This window comes from Euprymna scolopes, chromosome 46 (assembly GCF_053919585.1).
Source record: "Euprymna scolopes isolate OS-2025 chromosome 46, ASM5391958v1, whole genome shotgun sequence".
Taxonomy (NCBI): domain Eukaryota; kingdom Metazoa; phylum Mollusca; class Cephalopoda; order Sepiida; family Sepiolidae; genus Euprymna; species Euprymna scolopes.
Genome location: NC_136527.1, coordinates 45,451,537 through 45,465,472, shown reverse-complemented (window position 1 = coordinate 45,465,472; position 13,936 = coordinate 45,451,537).

The following is a 13,936-nucleotide window of genomic DNA, read 5'->3' as shown; positions in this document are numbered from 1 at the left end:
CATATGACGCGACAAAGTTGACATCTGTGCAAAAGAAGAACCACATATTTCACAAGAATGTGGTTTTTCTCCCGTATGTTTTCTCATATGCCTCAACAAAGTTGACTTCCATTCAAAAGAAGAGCCACATACTTCACAAGAATGTTGTTTGTCTCCTGTATGTGTTAGCATATGATGTGACAAATTTGACTTCCTTGCAAAAGAAGAACCACACATTTCACAAGAATATGATTTGTCTCCCGTATTTGTTGTCATATGCCTCAACATATTTGACTTCTGTGCAAAATAAAAACCACATACGTCACAAGAATGTGGTTTGTATCCTGTATGTGTTTTCATATGATTCAACAACGTTGATTTCTGTGCAAAAGAAGAACCACAAAGTTCACAAGAATGTGGTTTGTCTGTCATTTGTGTTGTCATATGTTACAACAAATGTGACTTCCATGCAAAAGAACTACATACTATACAAGGAAATGTTTTTCACCTGAATGTGTTTTTATATGCGGCAACAAATGTGACTTCTGTGCAAAAGCAGAACCATATATTTACATGGATGTGGTTTGTATATTTTTTGTCTTAATTTTCTTATCACTTTCGTTTTCCTGAGGATGGTGCATTCTACCAGATGCCAAACATTCTCCCATTAGTTAAGTTACTCGAATGTAGAGGTCTTTTTATGAATGAAACCATCCCATTAAGTGCTAATGTTTGTATTTTTTGCTCTTGGTTCACCGGGTATATTCGCCAGATAGTTTTTGACATTCTTTTTTCTTAGCCTGGTTGCTCCTATAATGACTGGTATGATTGATACTTTCTTAACATTCCAGTTTTTTATGTCATACATAAGTCCTTGGTATTTTGTTATTTTCTCCCTCACAGCTGTTAAGGCCAGCATCATTAGGGACGCTTACTTCAACTCGTGTGCCATATTATATTGTACGGCTAAATAGCCCCATTTTCTAGGTGTGTAATTGTAGGAAATTCGAAGTCACCGTTGATAGTGTATGACTTATTTCCAATTGTTTTATTCTGGCACATGTTCAAAGATTTGCTACTACATTGGATATTCAGGTTTTTACAGATTTTGCAATAAAGATATTTTCATGTATGTGTTTTCATATGACTCCACAAATTTGATTTCCATGCCAAAAAGAATCATATACTTCACAAGAATATGCTTTATCAGCCATGCTTGATTTCATCTGATTCCACAAAATGTACATGCAATGTAGTTTATGATCATATGCAATGTAGTTTATGATCATATGCAAGAAAATTTATATGAAAAATATATAATTATTTTAAAACTTTTTTAAATCACCAATGAAGAAAAGGCTTCTGATCCATGAATTAATTTCTTTTCATTGTTGCAAATTCTGAAAATATAAAATAAATATAAAAATATATATTTCATGTGGTTAATTAAAATTTCTCATGTTGATTTTATTATAAATAGCAAAATCATTTATTATTAATCAAATTTAAAAATGAGTAGAATTCTATGAAATACTGGTTAGTTAAAAAAAATGTGTTTCTAACTAAAAATGTTCTTCATTGTAGAGATGAGGATTGATTATTCATAATATGTAGATTCTTCAGATTACTGTTCCCATCTTGGCCGTTATTTTCACAACGTTTCTTTGTTACCTCCGATCTTGCTTAGATATATTTGTCAAACCTGGGAACCTTTCTCTTAAACTAAAAAATATTACAGAATTCTCAATGGAACCCTTTTTTAGTACATGAGTGTAGCATGCATTTGTGTTGTTAGCGATGATTCTTTCAATTTTACTGAATTTACCAAATACTCTAACTATAGTAGCACGGGTCCTAGCAGACAAGCCTAGTGTGAAATTTATGAACATTTTTTCTGGATGTTATCACAATATATATATATATATATATATATATATATATATATATATATATATATATATATATATATATATAATGGCACAAAAAAGTCCGTACTTTTTCAAAAGCTGCAAATTACAGCTAAATTCAGTGTAACAGTTTAAAAAACCTATACCTCATTTGATTAATCTTTTATTCCTCTATAATTTTTCCTGTTCATATTTGACTTTTAATTGAAGCATCCTACTGTTCACGTCAATTTACAAAATTAACTTCAAATTGAGAAGGCATAACGAAACTCTGCACTATGGAAAATTGTATTTTAGAGCATTACTGTAACACAAATACAATAGAAACACAATGAAATAGTTAATATTTAGTAGCATAACCCTTCGGCAATTAGACAACTTACAATCTTTTGTGCATTCCTTGAATTTCTCTTCAGCAATACTCCCATGACAATGCATCGCATTTTTCTTTCATGTTTGTCACAAATTCTTCCCGATTTGAAATTTTATCAGTGTCAGTTGCCTGAATGGGAGCATTATCCTACATAAACATGGGATTATCATCCAAATTTCGGCCAAATTAAAAGGTAGAAAATGCTCAGTCAACATATTAATGTACTGGGTCGAATTAATTCAACCTTGCAAGCGAACTATAGGCACTAATAATATTCCACACTAATACTGAACCTCAACCACCTTGTAACGTTGAAACTGTGCACTTAGGATTAAATTCTCTATCATCCCTTCGACTGACGTAATGCCTGCAATCAGTTCTTTGCCTATTGGATTTTCATTCATTGCTAAATATCGCTTTCGCCCAATATGAAGTCCATATTCTGTTCTTTACAGTAATCATCGGTTTGCGTCTTGCAACAGAGTCTCACAAATTAAATTCCTTCAATCTGTTCTTAACTGTAGAAAGAGAACATTTTTAACAATATTACACTATTGTTGAATTTGTGAAACCGTTTTAAATCTGTTTCTGACGTTGCCATCTATTGCATTGTCTTCCGTGTAAGAAGTAACTCTAGAATGACCAGATTTCAGGGCATCACAAACACTTTGCCAGTTTTTTGGTGTTTTTGCACAATCACTCGTACAGTTATCTAATCACATTTCCATCTGAGGCCAATTTCTCGATTGAATATACTAGAAAGGTGGAGATTAGTGAGCTCCTGACAACCACAAATAGGAAATCGCGGAATATAAACTAAATCTTATATTGTCTGACCTGGAACAACGAGAATTACGATTAGAGATGCTTTGTTGCCTAAATGGTGGTATTTAAAGTTAATTTAAAACTTATTTGTTTCCATTAAGACAGCTTACTTTTCACTGTTCTTCTCTATAATTATTTACTTCATCCTATAAGGGTCAATGGTTTCCTTTTCCCATCCATATATATTCCGCCATAACTGATTTTTCAATCTCTCCACATATTACAACCTTTCGATGTTTTTCTTAACCTTACTGTTAGTGACATGGCTCACATTTGTATAATTTTCAACATCTCCATGGAATCTCTTAATTATGATTTTTTTCATAAGCGACAGTATATGCACATTTTCCTGGAGAGTCGAGTCACCCTTATATACTCTCGTGTCTAGCTCTCTTGTCGATGATTTCTCTTTTCAACCTCATTTTGATATTGGTAGTAGTACATATTGCTTTTGCTCGGTGTTGTAGGAAACAGTGTTACTGTCTTGTGTGAGATTTGAAGTTGTGATAATGGCTACAAATTTAACAAACTATTACATTGTTTAGATGATATAGATTGTTGGTGGGTTGGTTGTTTTTGTTTTACGGCATATCAACCCTTTTCGGGTTATTTAATGCCGAATCCAAAGATTTTGAAGAAAAATTTTTTTAATAGAATATATTTGTTGTTTTCACGTCGGTTTCTATTTAACCCATAGTTGGGACCCTAACATGTACTACCACTCCGGGTCAGAGTGGACTTGGAAGCAATGGTAATTAAAGGGTGGCTCCACACTCCCCAAATCCCACAAGCTGGGGCCTCACCACTGGATATATTTTAAGGTCATATCCAGGATCCCCATTGAAGGACTTTTACCCTCTGCAGGGGGGCAGTCGGCATATTCTAATGCCCCACCGACAGGGCCGATATAGATTGTAAGAATTGATTTAAAGATATTAAGAAATATTTGGTTGTTATGAAAGTTTTTAATGATGTTAACCACACATGGCATCACATGACTTGGAAAGTAAAAGAGATAAGAGTTTAATTCTTTGGTATAGCGCAATGGTGCACACATGCAAACACATGCATGACAGTTGGTAGCAAATGCACTGGACGATGGGGTTAGTTTTTCATAATTGATATTGTCAGTGATGTAAGGTAAATTATTTGGCACACAAAGCTGTCGAGGGTGAGCACAAAAAGCAGGTCGTATACATACATTTCATTTGCTGCACTTTTGAACCAGTTATTCTAACAAATATTAAGGGAACCTGAACGAACTGTAAACATACAACAAAGAAAGGTCATGTGAAGTTGAGGAAAAAATAGACCAATAAGGTATCTGTTTCTTCTCGAAAAAAAAACAACAAATACATATGTGTGATGCACATAAGATAATAAACATCAGATATATATGCTCAAAATTGTTAAGATAATGTTTCTCTCTTTCGTGTTTATTAACAAAAAATAATTTTGAGTTGTTTTGTTATCTTGTTCTTTCGTCAGTAGCATACTATTGTTATAATAAAGCAGCAGCTATTTTCAAATTTTGCGCAGGGACTGACTTCAGAATTGAAAACAGCAGTAGGGTAGGTTAAAATGGATACAGGACTATATGCAAAAGATAGATTAGCAGAAGGCGTTTTTAGTGGGATAGACTGGAGAAGCAGACAAGTCAGAAAACAGGTACTGGGATTTTTTAGAGGGTTTAAGGGATAGGAGAGTGAAGATGATTGTGAGTAGACACAAGCCAAAAGACCTTCAAGCTATAGCAGAAGTTTAATGGAAGATCTGGCTTGATGCAAGCTAGGAGTATGAAGACGAGCCCATGGAGGTTTGTCACATGAGATGGCTGATTTTAGTCAAGGTTATGAGTCCAGCTAGTTGCCCAACATATGGAGACAGACGTTAATGAGGAAAGAAAATAAAGAGTGAAGAACTAGGATTTAAAACTAAAGTAAGGAAAAAGCTAGGTAGATAATTAGGCGTTACTGAACAAGGGCGTACCAATGCACATAGAATTGATTAGAATTGAAGGAAAAATTATAGAGGAGCACAGGGGTCAGTACTACATATGTGATACTAAACCACTTCTGGCTTAATAAGAATGATGTAATGATGAATTTTTGTTGTAAGTTTGTAAGTTTTGATTGCTTTTAATGATTTCAGAAATTGTTGTACGTTTGTAAGTTTCTATTGCTTATAATGAACAATACCAACCAATCACCTTAAGAACAGGTTGCCAAATAGCTAAGTGTAGAGTGGCTTGTAACATTACTGTGATTATTATGCTTGATGAACAAAAGAATTAAATCCCGGAGAGGGTAGACAGTCAGCTTAAAAATGAAGCTCGCAGATATTGTTATACTGGCTTATCCTGAGAAACACTACAGATTGTATATAGATCAGAGGGAACATAGAGGCAGTGAAGAGAGAACAAAAGACACGTTTACTTAGAATAAAGGCTTTAATGAACTAATAGAAAATACTAGAAAGTACACAGCAAGAGGAGATAATTAGACAACACAGTAAACACAAAATACAAGAGTTTTAATATTACGACATTCTCCTCTTCTCAAAAGAATTAAAGTTATAGTATTAATTAAATTTAATTTGTCACAGTCATTGATAACGTGATGGTTTTCAACGTTCGCATAAGGATCGTCTTAAAGTCCCTAGGCATTCAGATTTAGGAGGGGGTGATAATTCTTCCAGGTCCATAGGAACCATGGGGGAAGGTTTAGGTTCAAAAACGGAAAAATCAGCATCAGGATCAATGAGCACAGAAGAAGATATCTCAGGTGTTGTATTTTGTTCTTCGGTAGAAGTTGGATTAGCTAAGTTATTCTCAGCGCAACGATTGTTCGCCTTTTCCAGATTAACCAAGGTTTCAGTTAGGGTCAGCTTTTTAGATAGGGTCAAGTTTCCAATTGGAGCTAGGTCACATAGAGAGACCGTAGACTCTCATCCATCATTAAACAGCACGTGAGTGTACTGAGGGTTTGCTTCTAAAGGTTACTAGAAGCCAATGCCATGAATATAGTTTTCCATATAACGCCATTGTATCACTCACATTGTCCATTTCCTCAAGGGCTGTAAGGAATAGTCCGGCTAGTTGCTATGCCTAAACTTGTGAGATACTCCCGTAGGGCTTTGGATACAACTTAAGTTCCTCAATCAGAGTGGATGTATGAGGGTGTCCCAAACATTGTAAAAATTTGGAATAAACATTCAATTACAACATTAGTAGTTATATTTGCACAAGCAAAAGCAAATGGAAAACGTGACTACTCGTCCACTACTACTAGCACACACTTTCTTGATTTCTTCTATTGAATAAGGAAGATTTCGAACTTTCACAAAATGTGCCATTTGCGTGATTCCTGGGTGGCAGAGAGACACGTGAATATCTGAAAGTTTAGCTTTGTTGTTGATGGCCCCACAATGGCCGATACATGATATCATAATCGTAACATCCCAATTCCATTCTCCACCTTTGAATTTTATTGTTTTTAATTTTTCCTCCGCGTCTTTTTGAATTGAACATGTAGTTCACTGCTTCTTGGTCAGTAACTATTATGAAACGCCTGGCAGATAGGTAGTGTGACCACTTTTTGGTTGCTTCCCCAATAGCATACACTTCTTTTTCGACGGAAGCATGTTTGCATTCAACCTGAGTAAGAGACCTCGAGAAAAAGGCAACAGGTCGACCAGCTTGATTGAGAGTGGCCGCTATAGCTGTATCTGAGGTATCAGTTTCAATCACTAGGGGAAGATCTTCATTAATTGAATGGAGCAGAGCCTTTCATATTTCGTCTTTGATGTTAATGAAGGCTTTCTTAGATTCTGTGTTGATGGGAAAAGAGTCATTGTTAACAAGAGGTTTTATTTTTTCAAAGAATTTAGATATCCATTGTTAATAATATGAAATAATCCAATGACTCGGTGCATAGCAGCCTTGTCTTTTGGAAAAGGTAGTTCCTTGAGTGGTCGTAGTCATTCACCATCTGGCTTAATTTGTCTGTGTGTTATGGTGTAACCAAGGAAATCTATTGAGGTAGTTGACAATATGGACTTTGCTTCGTTGAAAATCAGATTATGGACCTGAGCAATTTTGCAAGATTTTCATCATGCTCCTTTTGGGTATTCCCGACTATAACTATATTGTCAAACTATGCATGAATTCCCTGCAACTTATGTTGCTTGATGATGAAATTTCAGCAGCAAGATCATCCATCCTTGGTAGATGGTAAGATATTGATTGTTCGACTGTAATCAACAAGCAATCTTTTTCTGTGCCGCTCACCAGTAACTATTAAAACTTAAGACTCTCGAAGGTGAGGTACTTTATTCAATTACTCCTTCCCGGAGCATTTTCTCAATTCTTGATTGAAATCTTAATTTCCAAACCTCCTAAATTTAGTGGTAATAGGTTTACAGTCCAGAGAAAGGTTTGCGAAAAGAGATGGTGTTTCTACTAAAGCAGACTGTACACTGCAAGAAACAAAGCTAGGAATTTGGAGACTTCTCTTATGACCACCAAAGTTAAAAGAAACACTAGAATACTGCCTCATAAAGGCTCAGCCGAAAATGACATCACTGCAAAGATCCGGTACAATTTCAAATTTTGTGTTAGCGTACCACTCACCTTGTAAATTGATGTTGACGGTACACTGTCCTTTCACTGAAGCATTAAGTGACAAGGAGGCCATATGTATCCTTCCAGTAGCTAGTTGCACTTTTAATTTATTTTTCTTAACAAATTCTTTCGAGATGAAGGATCCAGAGCTTCCAGTTGCTTCAGTTTTTCCGACTAGCACTCGTGTGGTATATGCAAATTGGGTGTGCCCGAAACATTATAAAAGGCGAGTTACTGGGAGGAGTGGGAAAAGCATTTAAGACATGCGAATAGAGAACGTCGATATGTATCTCGTGTTGTGAACAACGGACTTTACTCGACTCAACATGTGACTAGCGAACCTCTATTTGTTTTGTTGCTTTGCGTTAGACAAAGACTTCTGATTCATTTTCTCTCTTTTGCTCTTCCTTTTTGCAGAAAGCCGTTTAACCTATGCAGACATAAAGTTTGCTGAGGAAAGAAGGAGGGAAGAGAAAGAATTTTTGTTAGTTTCTCATCATTTGAGAGGAAAGAAACCATTTTGATGATTTTGCATATGTCAGAAAATGATCAGTTTTTTTCTCATGCTAATATGAGAAATGATGACCTTTTTAGTATTTTTTTTTTCAAAAATAGACACAGGCTGCATGGCACACACATATGCTAGCCAAGTAAGTTACGATTTTCCATACAAAAATTCTAAATATCTACTTATGAAAGCCCCATTTTCATCTATCACAGTTAATGTCCCCAAAATACAAAATAATTTAATTTTATGTCATCTTTACTTTTCAAAACAGAATTAAAGTGAAAGTGTACTATCACAATCCAATAAAGTAAATATGGAATTTCTATTATTACGAGTCATCTTTACTTTTCAAAACAGAATTAAAGTGAAAGTGTACTATCACAATCCAATAAAGTAAATATGGAATTTCTATTATTACGAGTCATCTTTACTTTTCAAAACAGAATTAAAGTGAAAGTGTACTATCACAATCCAATAAAGTAAATATGGAATTTCTATTATTACGAGTCATCTTTACTTTTCAAAACAGAATTAAAGTGAAAGTGTACTATCACAATCCAATAAAGTAAATATGGAATTTCTATTATTACAAGTCATCTTTACTTTTCAAAACAGAATTAAAGTGAAAGTGTACTATCACAATCCAATAAAGTAAATATGGAATTTCTATTATTACGAGTCATCTTTACTTTTCAAAACAGAATTAAAGTGAAAGTGTACTATCACAATCCAATAAAGTAAATATGGAATTTCTATTATTACGAGTCATCTTTACTTTTCAAAACAGAATTAAAGTGAAAGTGTACTATCACAATCCAATAAAGTAAATATGGAATTTCTATTATTACGAGTCATCTTTACTTTTCAAAACAGAATTAAAGTGAAAGTGTACTATCACAATCCAATAAAGTAAATATGGAATTTCTATTATTACGAGTCATCTTTACTTTTCAAAACAGAATTAAAGTGAAAGTGTACTATCACAATCCAATAAAGTAAATATGGAATTTCTATTATTACGAGTCATCTTTACTTTTCAAAACAGAATTAAAGTGAAAGTGTACTATCACAATCCAATAAAGTAAATATGGAATTTCTATTATTACGAGTCAAAACAAAATCAAGTAAAAACAAACATATTTTGATTTGTTTTTTTTTAAGTAAAAACAAAAACAAGTTTTCAACATGTAAAAAATACATGTAAAGAAAAAAAATATTATTTGCTCATAACATTTGGATTATTTGGACTATTGTTCTCATCTTAATGTTATTTTTACAATTTTTGCACAATAAATAACACTCAATATGGCAACAGTAGTCTTAATAATCTAAATAATACAAAGAATCATTCCTTATATAAAAAAAATTCAAAACCGTAATATTGTAATTTGTTTAAGAATCATAATTACTTTTTTTAATTTAGTCAAAGTTATTTGTAAGGTTTGTTGAATGCATTTTGAGAAAACTTAAAAATACAACAAGTTTCTTTAATTATCAGCATTCTTTAAACTAACGAATAGAAATTTGATAACTGCATTTCCAAATAAATTAACAGGAAAACTCTTTGGTATAATTACGTGTGTACATAGTTTCTAATACATATTGAAACCATGCAACAAGAATACAAACATTTAATTTAAAAAAATGAGCAAACAACAACTTAATGTCAAAAAACAAAACAAAATTAATTTGTGAAGTTCGGCTAAAAAAGTCGATGTTTGCAAAATGGGGATCGATTTACTAGTTTGTATTAGAAATAGAGTACACATTAAAAATGCTAAATATTGAATTTTCTTAATATAATATGGTAGATAAGTGAAAATTCGACAACAATCCGTTGAATTTTTTTTTTTTTAAATTTTGTTATTAAAAGATGACAATAAAAAATATACGGGGGAGTCCACTTCCATACGTGCATCATCGAGCATTTTTTTTTTTTTTACTTTAAACATATGAATTCGTGAAAAACATTTAAATTTAAAAAATTGAAAAAAGAAAAATTTATAAAAATTTTCTTTTACTTTAGTAAACAATAAATAAGTTGTTTTGGTCCACGTCAAGAATCTTTCCAACCTCAAAAAAACCTTTACAATGACGACTTTTTAAGGTTTTCAGGGGTTCTGAAAACGAATATATACTTTAAAAGTGGCACAGAGAAATATATTTCATGGTATGAAACATTTACTTTTTTAAAAAGTCGGGGATCATTTTACATTATAAATTCAATGTAAAATGAGCACCCACTTTATGGTAACCTAACAAGGTAGACATTTTTTGTTTTTATTTTTTAACCAAAAGTTTTGTTTTTGTGTTGTTTTTTTCTGATTTCATGTTTGAATAAAGACACAGGGACATTAACGAACAAAAATCAAGAAAATGTTGTCAATTCTGTACGTGAAAGCGCATACAGAATTTCCCACCACTGATAACATAAAGAATTACGTATTGACCTTTTTTATGTTTAAGTCAGTATTGAAAACAAAATCTGATAGATTAATGATCATTTTATAATAATCCGATGAAAATATGAAAAAAAGATGAAAATAAAAAATACACATACGTGTGCCATGTAGTAATACTTACGTTTTTGTTTTATAATCTGCTTTCGATTAACTTTATCTTCTTTTATAAAGGAAACGATTTTTCAAATGTGATTGACTTTACAAGCTCAACTTTACATTCAAGATGACGAACGGAGGAGCAAGTTCGCAGAAAACAAAATTGAAGAGGAAAAATAAAAAAAAAAATCATTTCGAAAAAGAGCCGATCTATTTGGTGAATATCACGGATAAAATTAGTATTATTTTATTTAACATTTTAATATTTACATGAGAGAGAACAGATTACAAGTTTCATCTTTATTAATTCTCTAATTCATGGCACTTGCAATTTAATGGCGGAAACTGATTAGTGAACATAGTTTTGAAAGCCGCCTTATCGTATTAAAAAAAAATTTTTTTTATAGATTTCCGATTACGTTTTATTTCTCGTATTTAAAAGATTAAATTTAATTAAATTTTAAAAAAGTACACCTGTAAAAAAAAAAGTTTAAATGAAAAATGTTAAAAACTGACAAATTCAGCTAAATTTACAAGTTAAATAATTCTGGGACTCAAATTTCAAAGATAATTAATAATGTAAAAAAAAAAAAAAAAAAAGGAGCCTAATACTCAATAGTTTAGTAACAGATCAAAACAAGAGACGACATAAATTTCACAGAAGCCCAAGATGGCAAAAAGTGGGTTTGCATTACTGTACACATAGATTCGAAAAAGTTGTCAAAAAACAAATGTATAACAAATAAATGTAATAAACGGCAAGATAAGTTACTTTTCTACCTAACTGGATATAACTAACGTGTTTTTATTCAATGTAACATGTTTATTCAGCTCGAAAAACATACAGTGTTTAACCGATGTATTGGAAAATTCAAAATGGCGCCCGACTCTCTCTTTAACACGGTAAGTTCGGGAAAAGGTGCTATAAATATAAAACTAGACAAAATACTGTTAGAAACTCGCTCAATTTATATTACCGTGACATAAGTTGACATATATTCGGTGTTTTTTTAATAGTATTTTGTCTAGTTTATTATTTATAACACCTTTTCCTAAACTTACCATGTTAAAGAGAGAGTCGGGCGCGATTTATTTATGTTTTTAATCCTTTTAATTAACACGCACACATGTGTAAAGATATATATTTAGCAAAATAGGCAATTATTTAAAAAAGAAAAACTTTTATTATTATTGTAATTTGTTTATATTTTAAAAAGTGAAAAGACGATTTAAGAGTTAATCTTGGAACTTAACTCTACTGTGTGTTAAGTAAATTTAATTTCATGAATTTACAATTTTATTTTGAATTTAATCAACAAATAATCCCGTATCCTTCGATTAAAAGACCTTTTTTGTGTATGTGTGTGTGTGTGTGTGTGTTTTTTTTGTAGAAAACATGTAAGTTTTTAATTACATTATTTGATAGTTCTTCATGTTCATGCAAGCTATCTGTAGCAGAAAAAAATAGAATTTTTTTCATAAATCAATGCTTCTCCCCTGTGCTATTTGGCCACATATTGACTAATCAGGGGTACGGCGCATTGATCCTTTCTATCCCCTAAGGAAATTGGCCAGCATCCGGTTTGGAGAATAACAACTCATCCTTACTGAGAGAGACACCAAACGGAACGGACACCCTTTCTTCGCTCTCTCTACCTGGTGGTATTTCTACCGGTATCGACGATTCCACTGGGAATAACTACCATAATAGCACCAGGTAGCTGGAGTCCAGCGTTTGACCAGGAACATATCACATTCTCCTAAATAAACCTTTTCTGTGTTACCTTTTCTGAAGTTGTTGTGTTCGTCATTTCAGAAGCTTGTATTGAATCATTTATTTTATTAGGTTGTGCCCTAAAAGCATTAAACCCCCAAATTGGTGACCCGAACGTGAGATGAACAAGCATAAGGCTAAGATAAATAAACACGGAGCTGTCGACTTCATACCGAATATAAAGAAAAATTTGAGCTCGACAAACATTTTTCATGGTTTCCTTACATTACCCTGCAACAAACGTGAGGAGCAAAATCACATGGGCCTATACACATTCTCTCCCGCACAGCAGATGCAACAACAAAGTAACAATAACAGGACATCCCTATTAACACATAGGAAGACGTTGAATGAACAATACGAGTTTCATTGACAGCCGGCAACTGGACACCTCCATTAAACATGAACAGAATGTGCAACAAGCACCAATACAGACAATATAAACACACTACTGCATACTCATTTGCAAAGACACCGGCAACTGGACACCCGTTCAACACGAACGAATGCGCAACAAACGCTCGTACAGCCAATGTACACACACTACCGCAGACTAACTTGTAAAGACACCGGCAACTGTACACACCACGTTGACACAAACAAAAATTTTCCTTCCAAGTGAACAATTCACTTCACTATCCAAGCAACTCATTGCGCATGTCAGCACACACAAACAAAACAAAAAACAAGCAAATGTCAGCCTAAAAAACGAGTATAAACGCCTTTTTCCACGTGTAAGTAAATACTTTTTTATGAACACACTCCGTTTTTTAAAAAAACTACACCAACAGCAAAAAAAAAAAAAACAGGACGAAAAGTCAATTGCTCAAAACATTTTTTTTAAAAATTATATATATATATATATATATATATATATATATATATACACTGCATAATTTTTATTCCTGAGAAATATTCTGCAAGCCTTTTCTAGTCTCATACAAAAACACGCGTTCACATTTCAAACCACTTTTCTTGTCATACACATACGCACACACAAACATACATGTGCATGTACACATGCATACATATATTCACGTTCATGTACATACACTCACATTCATGTGCATAAACACACCCTAACGTGCGCACACGTATGCACACATGGGCAATGTCACTTCCCCTTTAAAGGAAATGCACAAATGCGCAAAGGACGCCGGAAACAACTACAAAAGCAAGAGACCTGAGCTGTTTCGATTCAGCCACTGTACATCCAGCAGTTTCTGCTGGGGAAACGGTTACTATGCGATGCGACACAATGGGGTGTGTAAATGTCTCCACTGGACCATCTGTAAAAGGTTGAATATTGAATGTAGCAGCAAATCATGGGAACATGTTTACCGGAAATAACAGTTGGAAATAAGTTATGCACCATCCATTATGACTATCCA